Below are 23,307 nucleotides of genomic sequence, written 5' to 3' on the forward strand. Positions count from 1 at the left end.
TGTGATTTAGAGTATTTGCAGCGTACAGTGGATTTTTCTGGAAACAGTATATCATAAGACAAGGAGCATCTGGATATTGACCATAGTGACAACAGGTGTGCTCATGGGTTGGGTGGTGGAAGAAAGGGAGCTGATGTTGAACAGAATGTGTTCTGGCTTGAGCAACTAAAAGAGGAAACCCTTGGGAAGGTGTGGCAGGTGTGGGGAAGGCATGTTTGTAGGAACTCACTGGACGTCAGTGAGTTCCTACAAAGTCCCGACCTATTGGCCATTCCAGGGAAAAGTTTGGTACTTTTAAACAAAATGATGCTCAAGGTTTTAGGGAGTGTTTGTGAAGTAAATCCAATTTGTGTCAGAGATTATAGATATACTTTGCAGCCATGGATTCATTAGACTACCTCAGGAATGAATTCACAGCGAGAGATGATCTGAGGACTGAGCCTGAAGCACTTAAATCTTTATCGTTTAAGATGATGAGGTAAACCAGCTAGCCTTGAAGAAGAGCCCAGAGAGAGTAGGTAGGATAAAAACCATAAAAACTGATTCAAGAAGCAGAACTATTTGTCAGATTCTGTAGAAAGGCAGTGATATCATTCGGATTATCAAAATGTTATATAAATATTTTCACAGAAATTATCAGAGCCAACAGGACAGCAATTTAACTGGCTTCTTTGGTCCCCCAGTATCTAGACATTTCTGCTGTATTGCTGGCATTAATGATCATTCATTAGGTCAGATTTAGAGAACATAGACAGCTGTCTACAATGTGTTAACAGGGCAGGAACAAAGCATGTTCAGGACCTTAGTACACATGAACTCTGCCGCTAGTATTTCAGAGCTGGCTGGAGATACAAGAAATGTACCTTATTATCAAAGCTGACCCTCATGACTCTTATATCTCTCCCAGGAAGAGTAGAGATCTTTTGTGTGATCTTGTTGCTAACAACGAGCAAGAAGAAACCTTGTTAGTTTTTCCCCCTTTATTCTCCCCTTTTGCCTTTGGCTGAGACTGATCACATATGTTAGATAAGGCAACTTTTTTGAGTACAAAATGTTAGTGCCCTTCCACACAAAACTTTTTCTAGTAAAATGTTGATCTTTCCCATTTAAATTTCTTTCCAAATGTTAATGCTTCCTGGTTCCTGAGTTGAGCACAGCATTGTGTGTCTGTGTGTCTGTGTATAATAGATATGTGGCTATATATTAGATATGCATTCTAATTCAAGCACACACAGTAACTTGTGCCATAGTTTATATCTTTTGCAAAGTGAAACTTAATGGAGCATTTAGATGACATTTTAAAAGCGTGAATAGAGCCGTTCACTCTTTTATTTCTATTTTCTCTTGAAACTGTGGAAATGTTATCTAAAAAACTAGAACTCCTACCATCCTTATTTTGATTTAAAGTATCATTTTCTACTAATTAACACTCACGATTTCTGAATGTATAGTTTAATCCCAAAAGCATTATCTTCCTTTCCAAATTCTTTTAAGATATCCAATAGTACATCTGATTGACAAAGGAATGAGACTTGATTGGCCTCCCCTGGCCAACTAGTAATAATTAGATTTGCAGACAGAACAATTGAAACTTTTGGAAAGTCATTTGCCTACTCTACTCTACTCTAAAGGAGCAAGTAGTATAAAAAGTTCTGAGAGAAAGATGTGTATAAGTTTCCAATAATGTTCATAAAAATGTTACATTCTTTTCCAAAATTTATACAATAAAGGTTTTATAACCTGTAGGCTCTGATGATGAACAAACATTTAAATTGTGCCTTGTAAACAGTACCCTCAAATGCATGTTATTGTTCACTTTATAGCACAAGTATTAGTGTTGTAATGAATATATTTAAATATGTTTATCATTCAGAAATTTAGCAATGTCTGCCCCATTTGTTAGGAAATGGAAAGACTTGGAAAAAATTATATTAAGTGAAGTAAGCCAGGCCAAAGAAACATAGGTCCCATGGTTTCCCTTATTTGCAATAACTAGTGTATGTCTGAGTCAAGCAGAAAAGGTCAGACAAGTTGATGTTAGGGGAATGAACCCCAAGATAAGTATTCAAATGTTTTTTTGTTTTTTGTCCTTTCATGCAATTGTTTCTATCATATTTATAAGACGATTTCTTTGTTGCTTTGTATGTCCCTCCCCCACAGTATAACCCATACTTTCACTGTATTTGATGTTGGTATAATTTGTGGAGGGGAAGGGAAAAAAACAAATCGTTTAACTAGTGATACAGGTGGACCCATTGCAACAATGAGATGTATAAGACGTTATATTGAAAAATGAACTTTACAACTTTGGTGGGGTGGGGGTGGGGGAGGTGGTGGTAGGGGGGGTGTAGGGGTGGAGAGGGGAAGGGATGGTATGGAGAAACAAAGGAGGAGGCAACAATGCTTGATAAGAAATGTACTCACTATCTTGCCCATGTAACTGTAACCCCTTTGTATGGTATTTTCACAATAAAATAAATAAATAAATAAAAATTTAGCAATGTCACACTAATGTAAAATCTTTAAATCTATAAAATTAGTAAGGTAGATATCTTACCAAAAGAGTTTTAACAAAGTAATTGGACAGCATATACTTCATATATAAAGGTTAAATGTTTGAGCCTCTAAATTGTTCTCCACCTGTAAATTTAAGAGTGACGACATGATATGGATGTTGTTCAGGACCACAATTTGAAGTAGAACAACAGTTTCTGATTAGAGGTAAGGTGTTGTGGGCCTGCTTGGTGAGCTGTGGCTTGGTGTATGTACTCAACCTGCTGGAACCTGACTGTGGGTGTGCCAGGCTGACTTACAAACTGACTGTGATGGTTAATTTTATGGACCAACTTTAGTGGGCTATGAAGTACCCAGATATTTGGTTAAACACCATCCTGGATGTGTCTAGCACTTGAAATAGTAGAGATATCAAAGCTGATTGGTTACCTTTTCCAATGGGGATGGACCTCATTGTCTATTGAAGATGTAGTAAAAGAATTAAGTAAAAGAATTCATTCATTCATATTCTCTCTCTCTCGCTCTCTCTCTCTCTCTCTCTTCATGACCTTGACATGAGATAGATATTGATCTTCTTTGAGATAAGAGTAGAACTTATACCTTTGGCTATTTGGTCTTCATCTTGCAGTTACTGTTATTGACATTTCTCAGCCTCAGTAATCAAATGAATCAATTCCATATAATCTCTCCTTCCCTTTCCTTGCTCTCTGTCTACACACACACACACACACACACACACACACACACACACACACACACACAATAATAATAATAATAATAATAATAATAATAATAATAATAATAATACTTATTTTAATGTACTGGAGTTAGGGCAAAAGCTAAGATTCTAGAAGTCTCAACAGACAGGTTCAATCAACCACATGTCCTGAGAGGTATAGTCAGGATTCTAGACAGGAAAGGAGCTTTACTGTCAGTGTGGCCATACTGGGATAAATATAGATGTCTACTGACCTAATAAAACCTTCTTCCAGGATACTTGCAAGTGTCCCCACTTTAAATAGGGAAGAAATAAAATCAGGGAGCAAGAAGTATGCATAGGTAAGCAGCCTTGGTCAAACTGATAATTATGTTGACAGATAATTGACAGATTGTAATTAATTGATTGATATGGTTAAAACAAAATTAGCCATGCAGACCTTTGGGTAAGAGCAATGCTGATGCTTGAGGGGGGGGCGTTCAAATTTGTCACATGATAATTATTGATCAGATCTATTGTTCCTGTAATTTAAAATGACTTGAGGTAGAAAAGCCTAAGAAGAAAGTGCAGTCTGAAAGTAAACATGGAGCTGGTTTCTTCTTAGTAAACCTAAGGGCAATGACTGGAGATTTTGAGGAACCATTCTAGAGGTCTAAAAAAGAAAAAAAATCTCATAATGTAAAAGCTGGTGTTTGATAATCTGTTAATTTTGATATCCCTATGACATCTTACTTTTGACGATTATAGCCTTGAGAATAGAGAATTGCCAACTTCAGATGTATACTTTCTATATTAGCAAAATGTCTACACATAGAGTTGTTCAGGGGTCTAAACTGAAATTTAATGTGGTAAAGTATACAATGAAGGCAGAGATTCTGTCCTTTTATTCTGTTTTTACCTACCATAAGGCACTTGCTGGCCAAGTGACAAATTATTGCTTATAGCAAAAACAACCCTAAGTACTTACCCATTGTCACTCTTGTTTCCCTTGAGCAGAATACTACCTGTGCATAATACTTAAAGTAATGTGACTGACACAAATAATCAACAAAATAATTTACAATCACTATATCTAGTCTAGAAAAAAAGATTACAACATGGTATCAAATAATCATATGTTTTTAAAGAGTATCTAGAACTGATAGAAACTTGCCAAAGTCTCAGCATATATAAAGATTCTAATTAATATTAACATTTATTATGTAAAATAACATCTTTTTTAAGTCAAGACTCATGAGGAACATAAATGTATTTTCTGTATTCAAAAGACTGAATTTATGTATAACTTACCTCTTGTTAAAAATAAAGAGACTCAAAATTATAAATTAACACCAACAAAGAGAAAAATGATATACCGAGCAAGAATTCACCTTTACCTTACTTTCAAATGATGGTCTATAAGCTAACAAAACACAAGATAGCTTCAGTTAAGTCTGACTTATTTTCCTAATCAAAATATTTATGTTTTTCAGCAGATTACTAACAATTTCATAACATTGAATTGTTCTAGGTAAATAATAATTCACCCCCACTTTTTTCTCCTCCATCCATCCATCCATTCATCCATCTCTGCCTCCCTCCCTCCCTCCTTCCTTCTCTCCCACTGGTAAATTTCAAGTAATGTAGGATGTGTGCAAATTTAGATAATGTCCTCAAGCTATGTTTATGTCATTTAAAGGTGACATTTGAGCAAAGGATTGGAAGAGGGAGACAAGTTAGAAAAGGTATATCTTATAGAAAAGGGTCCCAAATAGAACACAGAATAAAGGAGTTATCTCCATAAATAATCTTCATTATTAATTCCCAATGTCAAGAAAAAAAATCACTGTGAAATGTTGCACTAAATGTTTAAATTTCCTTTTATGACTTCAAACTCCCAATACCCCTAACATCTTGAGTAATTTTTTCTCTTGGGAAGATAGCAATAAAAATTAATAATGACAACTTTTGTCCTTAAGTAGATGTGACATGATCCATGTGAATTCATCTGAAAATGGTAACTTTAACAAGGTTGAAACAACTAGAGTCATAAAATACTGCCAAGCTCTAATGAGAAATCTGTATGTGAGATCAGGATGCCAGAATAGTGTTCAAGGTGGCTGTGGAAGGATGACCTTGACCACAAACCCTCCTCAAAGAGAATACTCGAGTGAGGACTAGAAGCACTATCGTAATCACAGAAAGCCTAGGCCTGGGACTGGAGGGATCTGGAAGCTCTACCATTTTTGAAACCAAATACCTGTTGGGGAGGTGAGAACACCCCAATTTCTGCCTTACAAACTGATGGAGAGTCCAATTTGGATCGTACAGGTGCAGAAACATTCTACCCCTCAGGACCATGTAAGACAAATTCTGAAGCAGAAGTGTTTACCAAGCCAAAAACTTGTGACATAGTTGATGTGATAAGGACTCAAATGTTTTTTCTTTCTTGCGATTGTTTCTAATATATTTAAAAGATGATTTCTTTGTTGCTTTGTATGTCCCTCTCCCATGGTATAACTCCTGTTTTCACTGTATTTGATGTTGGTATAATTTGTGGAGGGGAAAGGAAAAAACAAATTGTTTAAATGGGGATACAGGTGGACCCATTGCAACAATGAGATGTACAAGTTGTTATGTCGAAAAACAAACTTTACAACTTTGGCCAGGAGGGGGGCTGGGGATGGGGATGGGGATGGGAAACAAAGGAGGAAGCAACAATGCTTGATAAGAAATGTACTCATTATCTTGCCCATGTAATTGTAACCCCATGTAAATGTAACCCCTCTGTACGATATTTTCACAAAAAAAGAAAAAAAGGTAGAAACAATCTTTTAAAAGATAGAGATCTTAAAATATGTGTATTTTCATCATTTAAAAAAATGTGATAATTGCTGGGTGCAAGTGGCTCATGCCTGCAATCCTAGCTCCTCAGGAAGCTGAGATCTGAGGATCACAGTTCAAAGCCAGCCCAGGCAGGAAAGTCCATGACAGACACTCTTGTCTCCAACTAACCACCAGAAAACCAGAAGGGGCAGTGTGGCTCAAGTGGTAGAGTGTTAACTTTGAACTGAAGAGTACAGGGACAGCTCCCATGTCCAGAGTGCAAGCCCGATAACTGACCCCCCCCCCCAAAAAAAAGTGAAATTTAAATGTAATTTCAAGAATCTCACTTACCTAGTAACCCAACAGTTCTCAAAAACATTTTTCCTTTCTCAACTATGTCTCCTTTTTAAAAATTTTAATCTTTCTATGTGCATGCATGTGTGCATATGTCCTTGCTTCCTTTCTTCTTCCCTCCCTCCTTCCCTTTCTTCCTTCTTCCTTTTTCCTTCTGCTCTCTCTATGTTCCTTTTCTATCTGTCTGTCCATCTTTTTTGGTAAGAAACTTTTACTTAACATACTTGAGGATAATTTTCAGTGAATGACAAGTTTTCTTACAGAAGAAAATCTGATTATTTGAAATAATAGGATTCTTTCTGCAATATCATCCAGTGAATTGGATAGAACTCCAACCAAGTTCTCCAAGTGGCTAAACTAGTGCACTTTGTCCTAGCATGTACTACTTTTAGTGTTTTCTACATCATATTCAAGAGCTATTTATACTGTGATTAAAGTTTGGGACTTTTTTGATATTCAGTAACCATATTTATTTTTCTGATAAGAAACCATCCCATCTCCATTTACAGAATGTATATCTATCTTTATAAATTTTTGTTGGCAACCTGGCCTGCTTATTTGCAAATTTATTACATGTGTTTTTCACTAAGCATGGTTAAATACAATAATAATTTCGACTAAAACTTAAATAAATTTTCAAAAATAAAATCTTTAAATCACTCATCACGCAGCTCAGTTGATGCAGCGGGGCTCTCAGTCTGTTGGGTGGTATTGACAGTGTTTTGAAATCATGTGTGATTTGCTGAGTGGTTCTCTTAATTCATGAAAACATACCACTGCAAAAGCAAATCATACCCCTCAAGCAAGGTGCACATTACAGTAATCCTCCCAAACCATAAAGGATATGTAGTAGGCTTAATTTAAGTGATAAAGTATAAATTTTTAGATGTGTTGAAAGGAAGTATGTCATTAGAGGAAGTTGGATTGGATTATAGGGAAAATGAATCATTTATCCACAATCTACATTACATCACTTAAATCTACATCCTGAGTATGTAAGTTTTCCTCACCATGGAATCATATACCAGGATACCAAGGGTCTATTATACTGGGGATTGAATGTGGGGCCTCTTGCTTGCTGGGAAAACACTGAATACTTGAGTCATATTCCCAAGTCCTCCTTGTTTTAGTTACTTGTTCAGATAGTGCCTCATGCTGTTGCTCAGGCTAGCCTAGCACTGATTTTGCTATGGCCCCATTCTGAATGGCTGGGAATATAGGCATGGGACAAAGTGGCCCCCCATATAGCTGCAATATGACCAATTGCAAAATGGATGTATATTCTGCAAATTAGCTTTGCATTATTATTTTGAAATGTTTCATATGCAAATGTTTATTTGTGTTTGAAATACATTTTCCTTGCTCTAAGAAAATTCAAAATCACATTAGTCAGAGAAAAGGAAGTACTTTCAAATTTTTTAAAAATGTAATTTCAATTTACTAGTTCTTAAGCAGCCATAAAAGCAGAAAATGGTCTTAAAATTTTTTATTATCTATATATGAAAAGAGTGTTTTTTGATGTGACTATCAAGAATATGAGGGAAGATTATCATTAAAAATCATGATTAGGAATTGCCTGTAGGCAGCTCATTCATAAAATGAAACATAAAATCTCATTCTCACACAAGCAAGCTCAGGTTCCTTGTTAAAGAAAAAATTGAAAAGACTATTGGAGTTTTATATAAATTCAATACTTAATACCCTTCTGTTACTTTTATTCTATTTTGCTAACATTGTTATGTTACATTAAAAAGGTAATAACTATTTTCCCAAAGCCCAATATAAGTCCGCCCATGTCTACTCAAGTTTATCCTACTGGGTTATGTTGCGAGAATGATTTTTTACCTTGGAATTGATTGATGGGCACTCCTATGATCGCCATTGAATGCTGATGAGCAAAATGGAATTTCATTTTGCTTTATTTTTATGTACTTATTGAAAATAATTAAAATTTAAACTGGTACATGTATGCACAAAAAGTGTGCAGTTATGGGTAGCATGTGATGTTTTGATAGAAACGTGTTATACAATACGTAATTGTGCAGATTAACTATATGAATTCAAACGCTTATCATATCTTCAGGATGAAAAATTCAGTATCCTTTCTTCTGACTTTGAGATACACAGAACACGTTTTTTTTTTTTTTCCATGACAGGCACCTTACTGTGCAATAGCACAGTAGCAATAGCAATTCTAACTACAATTTAGGAGCCATTGATCAGCCTTTCCCTGCACTTCCTTTCTCACTAATTTTAAAATCATGCTATCCATTTCATAGAACAAATGTGTGTTATAATGGCCACAGTCTTGTGAGTTTTCTCTTAAAATACTTTTAAGATAAATAGGTGCCCATTGCTATGTAACAGAAATATCTTTGTGTGGTTTCACACAAAGAGTTCTCTCATCATTCCTTGGAATACAGATGTGTCTGTGAGAAGAAGTGGATACATCTACATAAAGCATAGGATTCCTCTTTGGAAGGAAGTGAGCAAAATCTCTGCCTAATTCTCATTGGAGGTTCATTTTTATTATAATGAACTTCTGTGATGGATTAACATGGCTCCAACTAAGTTCCTCATTGATTCTGAGGAGGAGTTCATTTTTATTAGAAACAAAAATATAGTTTTCTGACCAGGATTAATGACTACCTAAGTCATGAAGAGAGGAATTATTTAGGTCCAATATTTTTTCAAAGCAGAAGAACTTTCCTGATTTAGATGCTTTGAAATAGAAGCTAACATTTAATAATAAGTTATAATATATATAAATATAGATAGCTAAAGCTATGTACATTTATTTATGTATAATTATTCATGTATAGTATACATATTTATAGAATATTTGTATATTATAAATGTACTATATGTATATACACAACACAAACACATATAGGGATAAAGTGTGAATGCTTACCTAGTAGTTGAATAGAATAATTCCTCAATGGAATGTAATATTAAAAGTGTTGTGATCATTTTTCCTCTAATCCAAAAGAATACAAACCAATAAATAAACCACCCAAACCAACCATCTAAATCAACAAAATGACCAACAGACCAAACAAACTAACTAACATCCTGCCAGCTCCAATACTGGGATTTGTTTCAAATCTTCAAAGCTTTGTAAGACAAATTTTGAAGAGAAACAGTGACAGTTTACAATGGGGCTCTATGTTGATAGATTGAAATCAGCACTTGTGTTTGCTTAGCATCAATAAACAGCAATGGTTTCTTTGGAAGATTTCTTTGGAGAGAAAGGAGCGAGGAAGGAAGGAGGAAGGGCAAAAGAGAAGGAGAAAATGGGAAATGGGAGAGGGAGAAGAGGGAGAGAGACAAAGAGACAGAGGGACAGAGACAGAGAACTTCAAGTTGGTCAAATATGCCCTTGGTTAATGAATTAAAATATTATAAGGTGATTTTTCTGGTGAAAGATATCGAGTTGATAAAATAATGGTCAATTATATGAGACACGTTAAGCATGAAGGCCCATTTTGGAGGAAATTAGATATGCTTACATTTCCTCATGGTGGAAATGTCTAACTTCAGAAGCAACTAAACTAAATAACTAGAACTTAAGAAAAGTATTTGAATGTCATTGTAAAGACAAAAAATTTTAAGTTTCAGAAAAAATATTTATTATTGATAACTTCACAATTTGATTGCATTCTCTACCAAATCTCTATGTATGAACACGGATATGCTCATGAAAACACACATACACAAAATCCTGTGTGTCCTTTCCTTTGAATGTATAAAAGTACATATGTTTTGTTAATTAATATTGTACAGATAACTCCTCAATGTGTTAGCTTCTAATGAGCTTTTTATTTGTGCATTTGTTTATTTTCTGCCAGCTTAAAGTATTTGATAATGGGTTATAAAAACTCCTCACCAGCTCTACAATCCAGATAAAGAGCACCTGTCAAGGAAGGCTACCTGAACAAAACAAGGCATCCTCCTTCCTATCAGCTGGTGATATTTTACATTCACACCAAAGACAATGGCACATATGGACATGCTTGATTACATTCTCCTTATCCTGTCTATCTGGAAAGAAGAAGTATTCTGATTGTTGTATACATACATACATTTTGCTTTTCAACTGGAAAGGATGAGCTCTTTTCTTTTTTATTTTAATTTTATTTTATTTTATTTGTGAACATACTATACAGAGGAGTTACAATTACATGGGCAGGATAATGCGTACATTTCTTTTTTTTTTTTTTTTTTTTTGTCGGCCGTGGGGCTTGAACTCTGGGCCTGGGCGCTGTCCCTCAGCTCTTCAGCTCAAGACGAGCGCTCTACCACTTGAGCTACAGCGCCACTTCCGGTTTTCTGGTGGTTTATTGGAGATAGGAGTCTCACGGTCTCTCCTGCCCGGGCTGGCTTTGAACCGCGATCCTCAGATCTCAGCCTCCTGAGTAGCTAGGATTACAGGCGTGAGCCACCAGCGCCCGGCTAATGCGTACATTTCTTACCAAGCATTGCAGCCTCCTCCTTTGTTTACCCTTCACATCCCTTCCCAGCCTCCCCCCTCCCCCCCATCCCAATCCTTCTCCTTTCCCCCCCACCCCCCCACCCCTCGCACCGACGTTGTAAAGCTCGTTTTGGACATGACAACTTGTACTTCTCATTGTTGCAACAGGTCCACCTGTATCCTTAAACAATTGGTTTTTCCCCATCTCCTCCACAAGTTATACTGACATCAAATATAGTGAAAGCAGGGGTTATACTGTGGGGGAGGGACATACAAAGCAACAAAGAGATAATCTTATAAATGCGTTAGAAACACATGCATGAAAGAAAAAAAACATTAAAATACTCATCTAAGGGTTCATTTTCCTGACATCACATTATCTGACCTTTTCCGCTTGACTCATACATATAGTAGATATTACAAATAAGGGAAACCATGAGACCTATGTTTCTTTGGGCCTGCCTTACTTCACTTAATATAATTTTTTCCAAGTTTTTCCATTTCCTAACAAATGGGGCAATGTCATTCTTTCTGATGGAGGCATAGAATTCCATTGTGTATATATACCACATTTTCTTGATCCATTCATCTACTGAGGGGCATCTGGGTTGGTTCTATATCTTAGCTATGGTAAATAATGCTGCAATAAACATAGTTGTGCTGGTAGCTTTAGTGTGGTCTTGTTTGTAAACATTTGGGTAAATGCCCAAAAGTGGGATTGCTGGGTCATAGGGGAGTTCTATGTGAAGTCTTTTGAGGAACCTCCATACTGCTTTCCAAAGTGGTTGAACAAGTTTACATTCCCAGCAACAATGAAGTAAGGTTCCTTTCTGTCCACATCCCCTCCAGCATCTGTTGTTGTTAGAGTTCTTGATTTTTGCCCTTCTAACTGGAATGAGGTGATATATCAATGTTGTTTTGATTTGCATTTCTTTTATGACTAGGGATGTTGAACATTTCTTCATGTGTCTATTGGCCATCCTTCTTTCTTCTTCAGAGAAGTTTCTCTTTAAGTCTTTCACCCACTTATTTATTGGGCAGTTGTTTCTTTGAGGATTTGTTGTTGGGGGGTTTAATTTTTTGAGTTCCAAGTATATTTTAGATATGAGACCCTTGTCCATTGTATGGCTAGTAAAGATCTTCTCCCAATCCGTGGGTTTTCTATTGATCTTGCTAGCTATGTCATTTGCCCTGCAGAAGCTCTGCAACTTTATGCAATCCCATTTGTCCAACCTTTCTTTGATTTGTTGTGTTTCCGGGTCTCTGTTCAGAAAATTTCGGCCTGAGCCAAGGAGACCTAGGGTTTCTCCTATTCCATCCTGTAATGTTTTCAGAGTGTCTGCTTTGAGTTCAAGGTCTTTGATTCATTTGGAGTTGATTCTGGTGCAGGGTGATATATAAGGATCTAGCTTAAGTTTTCTACATGTAGTTAACCAATTTTGCCAGCACCATTTACTGAAGAGGTTGTCTTTCTTCCATTCTATTGTTTTAGCTCCCTTATCAAAGATTAGCTGGCTATAGGTCTGTAGGTTCATTTCTGGGTTTTCAATTCTATTCCATTGGTCCTGAGGTCTGTTCTTATGCCAATACCAAGCTGTTTTGATTACTATGGCTTTACAGTAGAGTTTGAAGTTTGGTATTGATATTCCTCCAGCAGTGTTCTTTCCGTTGAGGAGTGTTTTTGCTATTCGGGGTCTTTTATTGTTCCATATGAATTTTTGGATTGCCTCTTCTATTTCCTTGAAGAATGAAGTTGGAATTTTGATAGGTATTGCGTTGAATTTGTAGATAGCCTTGGGAAGAATTGCCATTTTCACAATGTTAATCTTTCCAATCCAGAAGCATGGGAGGTTTTGCCATTTTTTAAGTTCTGTGTTGATTTCCTTTTTTAAGATTTTAAAGTTTTCATCATAGAGGTCCTTCACTTCTTTAGTTAAGTTAATTCCTAGGTATTTTATTTTTTGTGGGGCTATTACAAATGGAGTTGCTTTCCTAATTTCAGCCACACTTTTCTCATTGTTGGCATACAGAAAAGCCATTGATTTTTGGGGGTTAATTTTATAACCTGCTACTTTGCCAAAGTTTTGAATCAGCTTGAGTAATTTGGGAGTGGAGTCTATGGGATTCTTTAAATACAAGATCATGTCATCTGCAAAGAGGGAGAGTTTTATTTCTTCTTTCCCTATTTGGATCCCCTTTATGTCTGCATCTTGTCTTATTGCTGTAGCTAGGCATTCTAATACTAGATTGAAGAGAAGTGGAGAGAGTGGGCATCCTTGTCTTGTTCCTGAGTTAAGAGGAAATGGCTTTAGTTTTTCACCATTGAGTATAATGCTGGCTGTAGGTTTGTCATATACAGCCTTTATTGTATTGAGGAATGTTCCATGGATTCCTAATTTTTCCAAAACCTTCATCATAAAGGGGTGTTGGATCTTGTCGAATGCTTTTTCTGCATCTATTGAGATAACCATGTGGTTCTTATTCTTGCTCCTGTTGATGTGATGAATAATATTAATTGATTTGCATATATTGAACCAGCTTTGCATCCCTGAAATGAATCCTGTTTGATCATGGTGTATGATTTTTTGGATGAATTGTTGAAGTCGATTGGCCAAAATTTTGTTGAGAAGTTTTGCATCAATGTTCATCAAAGAAATGGGTCTATAGTTCTCTTTCTTTGATGAATCCCTGCCTGGTTTTGGGATGAGGGTTATGATGGCTTCATAGAATGTGTTCGGTAGTGAGCTTTCTCTTTCAATTTCATTGAAGAGTTGGAGGAGTATTGGTGTGAGCTCTGCTTTGAAGGCCTTGTAAAATTCCGCTGTAAAAGCAGGATGAGCTCTTTTCTTGTGAACTTGGCAAGCTGGGTATTCCTAGTGCTATATTAGTATACTCTAGGGAACACTTGAGGTTTGTAAATCCAATACAGTGTAGACCTTCACCTGAATCTTGACCGTCAACATCATCAGTTTTGATAAAGGATGAAAAATGATGCAAAAACTATCAGGAAATGTTCTAATCAAGATGAATCCTGTAATTATGACTACACCAAACATTGAGAGTAGAAGTTTAATATCTGCCTGTATAACTGCACCAATACAAATTATAACTAATTCAGGAATGGGGCATTCTTTTTCCTTCAAAGCTATATTTCTAAGGAATGGTATGTGTACTTACTAAACATTGCATTTTGGATTTAGAATTACAAATCAAATGAATGGCTTATCACTTTCATCTTAATTCTCTTTATTTCCATGTTGAAAAGATAATCTTTGCAGAATTCGAGCATAATTGAAATAAAGCTGATACATTTGGATTTCTGCTAACAACTCTTCTTTGCACAAAAAGGTTTCCTACAGCTTTGAGAAGAACAAAGGGAACTGGTAGCTTATCAAGTAAGCTTGGGCAATGTAGGTGAAACATCAGGACATTAAGTTAGTCTCTAACTACTTTTCCGGATTGTAATCTTTCCCCTCATGGACTACATAAGGCATAAATAATAAATGGGGACTAGCACACGGTCTTGTGCAAGATTTACAGTGGTCTGTAATGCAGATGTTTTGTTAGTTTGGGCCATTCTAATGTTTGAACAGAGTGAAAGAGTCCCACGACCCACATCTGGGATGTTAATTCCCAGTAGACTCAACTTCTAGCTGGTGACAGGATTTAGTTACAGGTGACCAATCTTCTGACACATTTTCATTAAGCCCGTGGGGCATGATTTTTATCTCTGAGATATAGCAGCTCGTATAGGTAACAGCTCATTCCCTGACCCTTTACCCCTGCATGATTGTGGCACAGGAGATAAGGTAGAAAGGGAACTATTGCTCTTTTCTTCAAAGTATGTCATAAGCAAAGTCATGTCTGCAATCATGACATATATTTCTTAATTTTTGTTTGAAATTTCCCCCCCTGGTGGGGATTGAACTCAAGGTCTTGTTCCTTCTCTATCAATAATCGTCACGTGTTGAAGCTTTTTGCATTTAGTTCTTACTATTATAACTCCATAGTTCAGATTCCTGACTATCCAATTAAAATTTTCGTCCCTGAAACTATGGAAGCACTATTATACTCTACAGTACTGTGCCTGGTTATTATCCTTAGCAGCCATTAACTCCCACATGAAGGAAAGAAGTTATGAGATCTTTTTCTTTGTATATTTCCAATAGGAGAAAAATGAAAAGTAACTCTAAACGAGGAATAAAAGCTCAGTTATGAGATGGAAAGTTGCTGTATTATTTTCATGTACTAGAACTGGGGGAGCATTGGAAAAACCCAGTTGATAAACAATTTTGCTCATTTGGAGTAAAGAATAAAAAGTCTTACTAAATTTATTGGAATATGAGTAAACGAGCAAAATTAAGAAAGCACCTTAAGGTGGAAATGATGTCATCCTTAATTTATCTGACAAAATACATTAGCAATTAGACAGACAGAGACATAGATATATACTTAAAAGAATTCCTGTGTCAAACAGAAACTAGCAGACTGCAATTTTTCTGTAAATGGATTTTTAAACCACAACTACTGAACACTTCCCTATTGCACCCTACAAAACATAATTACATCTGAAGAGCTAGGAACTCTCCAGACACATATGAAACTTGAAACTCCCAGAAGATTGTATTGGCTTAAAGTTTAAATGGGTTAAGGAAGCTTTTAGAAAAATCCCTTAATGATTGAGTCATAATTGGTCATTTACAGGCAATTAGAGATTTAGAGGTAGTGGTCTTGTGAGGATTATGGAATAGGAAAAGACAAAATCATTTTTAGGGTAGTTTCAAGTGCCATTCTGCCCAATTCTCTTAATACACACAGAATTTCTAAGCATCTTCATACTCTGGAACATTTTATGTATTTGAATTCTTAACATAGTCCCCATGAAATTCAGTAGCTGGCCCAGGCTAAATTTAATGTAGCAGTAGGTAATCTTTTCCTCATAGAAGAATTAGACAGTAAATATTAGCATGCTAGGGAAGGCAGGAAGTCATTCCTAGAGTTTATTTTGCAAAAAAAATAGATTTATGATTTTTATACTTCTACAATCTTCTTTATATATTCTCTTTACCATACATTCTCCACTAATAATATGCATAATTATTGAAACTATAAGGCATGCTTTTGCAGTGATTAAAAATAAAGGGGAAAGAGTCATGAGAAAGGCTAGAAAAAATTCATTTTGACCTTTTCGTGTCTGTTACATTCCAGGTCTAACAAGATTTAAGGATGTAATAGGCTGGTTGCAAACAATGTCCCAGGTCCACTACTCATTATTTTATTCACAACCTTTACAAGGAGATTTTGTAGTTCCTCTGATGAAGATATTATCTCTCCAACCATTTTTAAGATTGTTTTTGCATGATGGTAGATTTTATGTGTCATTTTGACTGGACTAAGTAGTGCCCAGATAGCTAGTAAAACTTTTTTTTTGGTAAGAAAGTTTCTAGAAGAGATGAGTAGTTGAATTATTAGACTGAGGAAAGAATTTCTTCAAGAAAACAAGCAGGTACTCTTACATTCTCTGAGGACTTAACTAGAGGAAAAAGCATGGAGGATGAATTTGATTTTTTTGGGGGGGAGTCCGGTCGTGCGGGGCCTGAACTCTGGGCCTGGGCGCTGTTCCTCAGCTCTGCAGCTCAAGGCGAGCGCTCTACCACTTGAGCCACAGCGCCACTTCCAGCTTTTTTCTTTTTGCTTATGTGGTGCTGAGGAATTGAACTCAGGGCCTCAGGCATGCAAGGCAAGAGCTCTGCCACTGAGACACCTTCAAGATACTGTATAGAGGGGTTACAGTTACATGAGTAAGGTAATGAGTACGCTTCCTATCGAGCACTGTTACCCTCTCCTTTGTTTTTCTCCTACCATCCCTTCCCTTCCCACCCCCCCCCAACTCCTCCCTCCTCCATCCCCTGAAGTTGTAAAGTTCATTTTCAACATAGTGTCTTGTACATTTCATTGTTACAATGGGTCAACCTGTGTCCTTGTTTCAGCATTTTGTTATTTCCCTCCCCCTGCCCAAATTAGAAAAATGTGTATACAAGATGCAGGGCACCAGAATCAAATATAGTGAAAACAGGGGTTATACCATGGGGGAAGAACATACAAAAGAAACAAAAAAATCACATAGCGCATTAATACAACAGTGACAAAGAAAAAAAAAACACCTTTTTGTGTCAGAGCTGGGCCATCCATCCCTTCCTTGGTGTAACAGCTCTTGTGAGTCACAGGCCTACAGATTAGGGTGGAAACTTACATCATTGACTCCTCAGTCACTCAGGCTTGCAAGTTTATGCAAAGATGACAACTTTAAAAAGCTATAATTAGTGAGTAGCTTCATACTTACTTTCTTCCCTCACTATTTCCTTAGTGGTATTGTTTTGTAACAAGTAGTCACAGATCAAATTCCAGATTCTAAGGAAATGAACAAAAGACTAAAACTAAAAAATGATATAAAGCTGATCATTTGTAGTCCACATGCTGTGCACTTTCCTATGTGACAAGTTCCAAAGAAGAGAATAGACTAAACAAACAAAAAGTGAAGGAACAATTCCAACTAGTAAAATTATTAGAGTTGCTTTGGGTATGATGTATAGATTGATGTGTATCTGCACAAAAATAGTGACATTTCATACTGGGATAATTAGCCAATTTCATATCCCACCAAACTAGTCTGCTTTTAGAAAAAGGCAAAAGAGAATAGAGATTTCCCTTTAAAACTTTATACACAATTAGTCTCTATAAATTATGTGACTATGCTTACAAAGTTCTTTAAAAGAATAAATCTTGTTTAAATATTTTTAAGGCATTGTACTAATACTTTCTCCTGAGGTTGGAATCATCTATTGCTTTGGATAGCACAGGTGTCTAAAATACATCATAACCTTGGACAAGGTCATTACTCAAACAGTCATTACTCAGAGACATTGCACAATCCTCCCTGCCCAGCCTTTAGCTTAAGTTTCCTTAATAACAAGTGAATTCTACATATACAGTATAATTCTACCTTTATTACACATAGTATAATTATAATCTTGAAATTTATCCTATATTATGGTAATGCTTAAGTGGTAGTTTAAATAGGAAACTTGCTAGATTTAATAGAATATAAACTCTTTCTCTAAAGATATATATGTGTTTATGATTTTTTTACAATCTTCTTTGTGTATTCTCTTTCACATATATTCTCCACTAATATTATGCATAATTATTGAAACTACTAAGGCATACTTTTACAGTAATTAAGAATAAAGGGAAAGAATCATGACAAAGGCCAGAAAGGATTCATTTTGACCTTTTTAAAAAAATTTATTGAGAAAATATTGTACAGAGGGGTTACAATTACATGGGCAAGACAATGAGTACATTTCTCATCAAGCATTGTAGCCTCCTCCTTTGTTTCCCCTTCCCATCCCATCCTTCCCCCGCCCCCCACCCAACCCCTCTCCCCCTCCCACCAAAGTTGTAAAATTTGTTTTCGACCTAAAGACTTGTACATCTCATTGTTGCAATGGGTCCACCTGTATCCCTAGTTAAACGATTTGTTTTTTCCCTTCCCCTCCACAAATTATACCAACATCAAATACAGTGAAATACTGTGAGGGAGGGACATACAAAGCAACAAAGAAACAATCTTAAATGAATTGTGTTAGAAACAATCGCATGAAAGAAAAAAACATTTGAATACATATCTTAGGGTTCATTTCCCTAACATCAACTTATCTGACCTTTTCTGCTTGACTCAGGCATATACTAGTTATTGCAAATAAGGGAAACCATGGGACCTATGTTTCTTTGGGCCTGGCTTACTTCACTTAATATAAATTTTCCAAGCCTTTCCATTTCCTAACAAATGGGGCAATGTCATTCTTTCTCATGGAGGCATAGAATTCCATTGTGTATATATACCACATTTTCTTGATCCATTCATCTACTGAGGGACATCTGGGTTGGTTCCGTATCTTAGCTATGGTAAATGAGGCTGCAATAAACATAGTCGTGCTGGTAGCTTTATTGTGGTCTTGTTTGCTTGTTTGTGAACATTTGGGTAAATGCCCAAAAGTGGGATTGCTGGGTAATAGGAGAGCTCTATGTGGAGTCTTTTGAGGAAACTCCATACTATTTGTACAAGTTTACACTTCCACCAACAATGCAGTAAGGTTCCCTTCTGGCCACATCCCCTCCAGCATCAGTTGTTATTAGAGTTCTTGATTTTTGCCATTCTAACTGGGGTGAGGTGGTATCTCAATGTTGTTTTGATTTGCATTTCTTTTATGGCTACGGAGGTTGAGCATTTCTTCATGTGTCTATTGGCCATCCTTCTTTCCTCTTCAGAGAAGTTTCTCTTTAAGTCTTTAGCCCACTTATTTATTGGGCAGTTGTCTCTTTGAAGATTTGTTGTTGGGGGGTTTAATTTTTTTGAGTTCCAGGTATATTTTAGATATGAGACCCTTGTCTGTTGTATGGCTAGTGAAGATCTTCTCCCAATCCATGGGCTTTCTATTGATCTTGCTAGCTATGTCCTTTGCCATGCAGAAGCTTTGCAATTAAATGCAATCCCATTTGTCCAACCTTTCTTTGATTTGTTGTGTTTCTGGGTCTCTATTAAGAAAATTTCGGCCTATGCCAACAAGACCTAGGGTTTCTCCTATTCCATCCTGTAATGTTTTCAGTGTCTGCTTTGACTCCGAGGTCTTTGATCCATTTGGAGTTGATTCTGGTGCAGGGTGATATATAAGGATATAGCTTTAATTTTCTACAAGTAGTTAACCAATTTTGCCAGCACTATTTACTGAAGAGGCTGTCTTTCTTCCATTCCATTTTTTTAGCTCCCTTATCGAAGATTAGATGGCTATAGGTCTGTAGGTTCATTTCTGGGTTTTCAATTCTATTCCATTGGTCTTGAGGTCTGTTCTTGTGCCAGTACCAAGCTGTTTTGATTTCTATGGCTTTAGAGTTTGAAATTTGGTATTGATATTCCTCCAGCAGTGTTCTTTCCGTTGAGAAGTGTTTTTGCTATTCGGGGTCTTTATTTTTCCATATGAATTTTTGGATTGCCTCTTCTATTTCCTTGAAGAATGAGGTTGGAATTTTGATAGGTATCGCATTGAATTTGTAGATAGCCTTGGGAAGTATTGCCATTTTCACAATATTGATCTTTCCAATCCAGGAGCATGGGAGTTTTTGCCAATTTCTAAGTTCTGTTTTGATTTCCTTTTTCAAGTTTTCCAAGTTTTCATCATAGAGGTCCTTCACTTCTTTGGTTAAGTTAATTCCTAGGTATTTTATTTTCTGTGGGGCTATTACAAATGGAGTCGCTTTCCTAATTTCAGCCACATTTTTCTCATTGTTGGCATACAGAAAAGCCATTGATTTTTGAGGGTTAATTTTATACTCTGCTACTTTGCCAAAGTTTTGAATCAGCTTGAGTAATTTGGGAGTGGAATCTATGGGATTCTCTAAATACAAGATCATGTCATCTGCAAAGAGGGAGAGTTTTACTTATTTCCCTATTTGGATCACCTTTATGTTTGCATCTTGTCTTATTGCTGTAGCTAGGCATTCTAATACTAGATTGAAAAGAAGTGGAGAGAGTGGACATTCCTGAGTTAAGAGGAAATGGCTTTAGTTTTTCACCATTGAGTATAATGCTGGCTGTAGGTTTGTCATATACAGCCTTTATTGTATTGAGGAATGTTCCATGGATTCCTAATTTTTCTAGAACCTTCATCATAAAGGGGTGTTGGATCTTGTCGAATGCTTTTTCTGCATCTATTGACATAACCATGTGGTTCTTATCCTTGCTCCTGTGGATGTGATGAATTATGTTAATTGATTTGCGTATATTGAACCAGCTTTGCATCCCTGAAATGAATCCTGTTTGATTGTGGTGTATCATTTTTTGGATGAATTGTTGAAGTCGATTGGCCAAAATTTTGTTGAGAAGTTTTGCATCAATGTTCATCAAAGAAATGGGTCTATAGTTCTCTTTCTTTGATGAGTCCCTGCCTGGTTTTGGGATGAGGGTTATGATGGCTTCATAGAATGAGTTCAGTAGTGAACTTTCTCTCTCAATTTCATTGAAGAGTTGGAGGAGTATTGGTGTGAGCTCTGCTTTGAAGGCCTTGTAGAATTCCGCTGTAAAGCCATCTGGTCTTGGGCTTTTCTTAGATGGGAGGTCTCATTGCTCTTTCTATTTCAATACTTGATATGGGCTTGTTAAGATGGTTTAACTCATCTTGGTTAGTTTAGGCATGTCAATATTTGCTAGGAAAAGGTCCATTTCTCCCAAGTTCTCAAACTTATTAGCATAAAGTTTTGAGAAGTATTCCCTTATGATGTTCTCTTTGTTTCTGTGGTGATGTTTCCATTCTCATCTCGGAGTTTATTTATTTGTATGTGTTCTTTGCTTTTTCTGATAAGATTTGCTAAGGGTCTGTCAATTTTGTTAATTTTTTTGAAGAACCAACTCTTTGTTTTGTTGATTTTCTATAGTTTTTTTGGATTCTAATTCATTTAATTCTTATTTAATTTTAATTATTTCTTTCCATCTACTGGATTGGGGTTTAGCTTGCTGCTCTTTGTCAAGGAGGCTCAGATGTCTCATTAAATTGTTGGTTTCAAATCTCTCCAATTTGTTGATGTAGGAGCTCAGAGCTATAAACTTGCCTCTGAGTACTGCCTTAGCTGTGTCTCAGAGGAGCTGGTAATTTGTGTGTTCATTTTTGTTGAATAGCATGAACATTTGAATTTCCTTTCTAATCTCTTCCATGACCCACTCATGATTCAGCAGTGTGTTGTTCAGCCTCCATGTGTTACCAGACTTTCTTTGGTGGCTTTTGGTGTTGAGTTCTAATTTTATTCCCTTGTGGTCAGAGAGAATGCAAGGTATAACTTCAATGTTTCTGAAATTGGACAAGTTTGCTTTGTGGCCTAAAATGTGGTCTATTTTGGAAAATATTCCATGTGCTGCTGAGAAAAACATGTATTCTGATGCTGCTCGGTGAAATATTTGGTAGATGTCTGTTAAATCTAGTTCATCTATGCAGTTGTTTAGATGTGCAGTTTCTCTGTTGAATTTTTGCTGAGTTGATCTATCTAGTGGGGAAAGGGGTGTGTTAAAGTCCCTAACAATTAATGTCTTTGGATCTGTGTGGGATTTGAGGGAAAGTAGTGTTTCTTGGATAAATTTGGGTGCTCCGTTGTTTGGCGAATAGATATTTAGAATTGTAATATCCTCCTGAAGGAGAGATCCCTTAATTAGTATATAGCGACCTTCTTTATCTCTTCTCACAAATTTTAATTTGAAGTCTATTTTATCTGATATTAGGATTGCAACTCCCGCCTGTTTATGGGGGCCATTTGCTTGGCAGATTTTGTTCCACCCTTTCACATTGAAAATGTGTTTGTTTTTATGAGCAAGATGTGACTCCTGAAGGCAGCAGATAGAAGGATCTTGCTTTTTAATCCAACTAGACAGTCTATGTCGCTTAATTGGAGAGTTAACTCTGTTAATGTTGAGAGATAGGACTGAGAGGTATTTGGGAGTTCCTACCATTTTATCCACCTTCTTGGGGGCTGCGGCAACTGGGTTCTTCCTATGGTTCTTGGATTCTCACTTTGGGTGTGGTTTCTTGGCCTTTATTGTGGTCTTGTTGGTTTTCTATGTGTAGGACATCTTTAAGAATCTTTTGTAGGGCTGGTTTGGTGGAAATAATAGTGTTTCAATTTTTCTTTGCTATGGAAGGTTTTTATTTGACTTTTGGTTATGAAGGACAGCTTAGCTGGGTACAGAATTCTTGGTTGATAGTTGTTTGTCTTTAGGGCATGGCATCATTCCAGGCTCTTCTTGCTTTGATTGTCTCCGCTGAGAAATCTGAGGTGATTCTAATTGGTGATTGATCTTTTCTCCTTGACAGCTTTAAGGATCTTTTCCTTGGTCTGAATTGATCCTGTGTGGATTATAATGTGACGGTGGGATGTCCTATTCTGGTCTGGTCTATTTGGAGTTCTAAAAGCTTCTTGTATCTGAATAGGCCTATCTTTTTGTATGTTTGGGAAGTTATCTGCTAGGATCCTGTTAAACAAATTTCCTAGACCATTAACTTCTGTCTCTAGGTGTTCCTCTACACCCATTATCCTCAGCTTAGGCCTTCTGATGGTTTCTTCCAAGTGTTGAATAGATCTATCATATTTCTTGGATTTGTCTTGGATGGTTTTATGTTCTTTCTCTATAATATCTAGGCTGTCTTCAATCCCTGAGATTCGATCTTCTGCATGGTCTAACTACTATCAAGACTTTCTACTTTGTTTTTTATTTCTTTTTCTTCTAGTTGGTCCACTTTGATGGCTTCAAATTCTTTGTTGGAGCTTTGTTTTAGATCTTGTATGAACTTCTTTACTTCCTTAATTTGGTGTTCAGTGTTTATTCTCAAATCACTTAGTT

This window comes from Dipodomys merriami, unplaced genomic scaffold (assembly GCF_024711535.1).
Source record: "Dipodomys merriami isolate MVZ:Mamm:240054 unplaced genomic scaffold, mDipMer1.0.p SCAF_2, whole genome shotgun sequence".
NCBI classification, from domain to species: Eukaryota; Metazoa; Chordata; class Mammalia; order Rodentia; family Heteromyidae; genus Dipodomys; species Dipodomys merriami.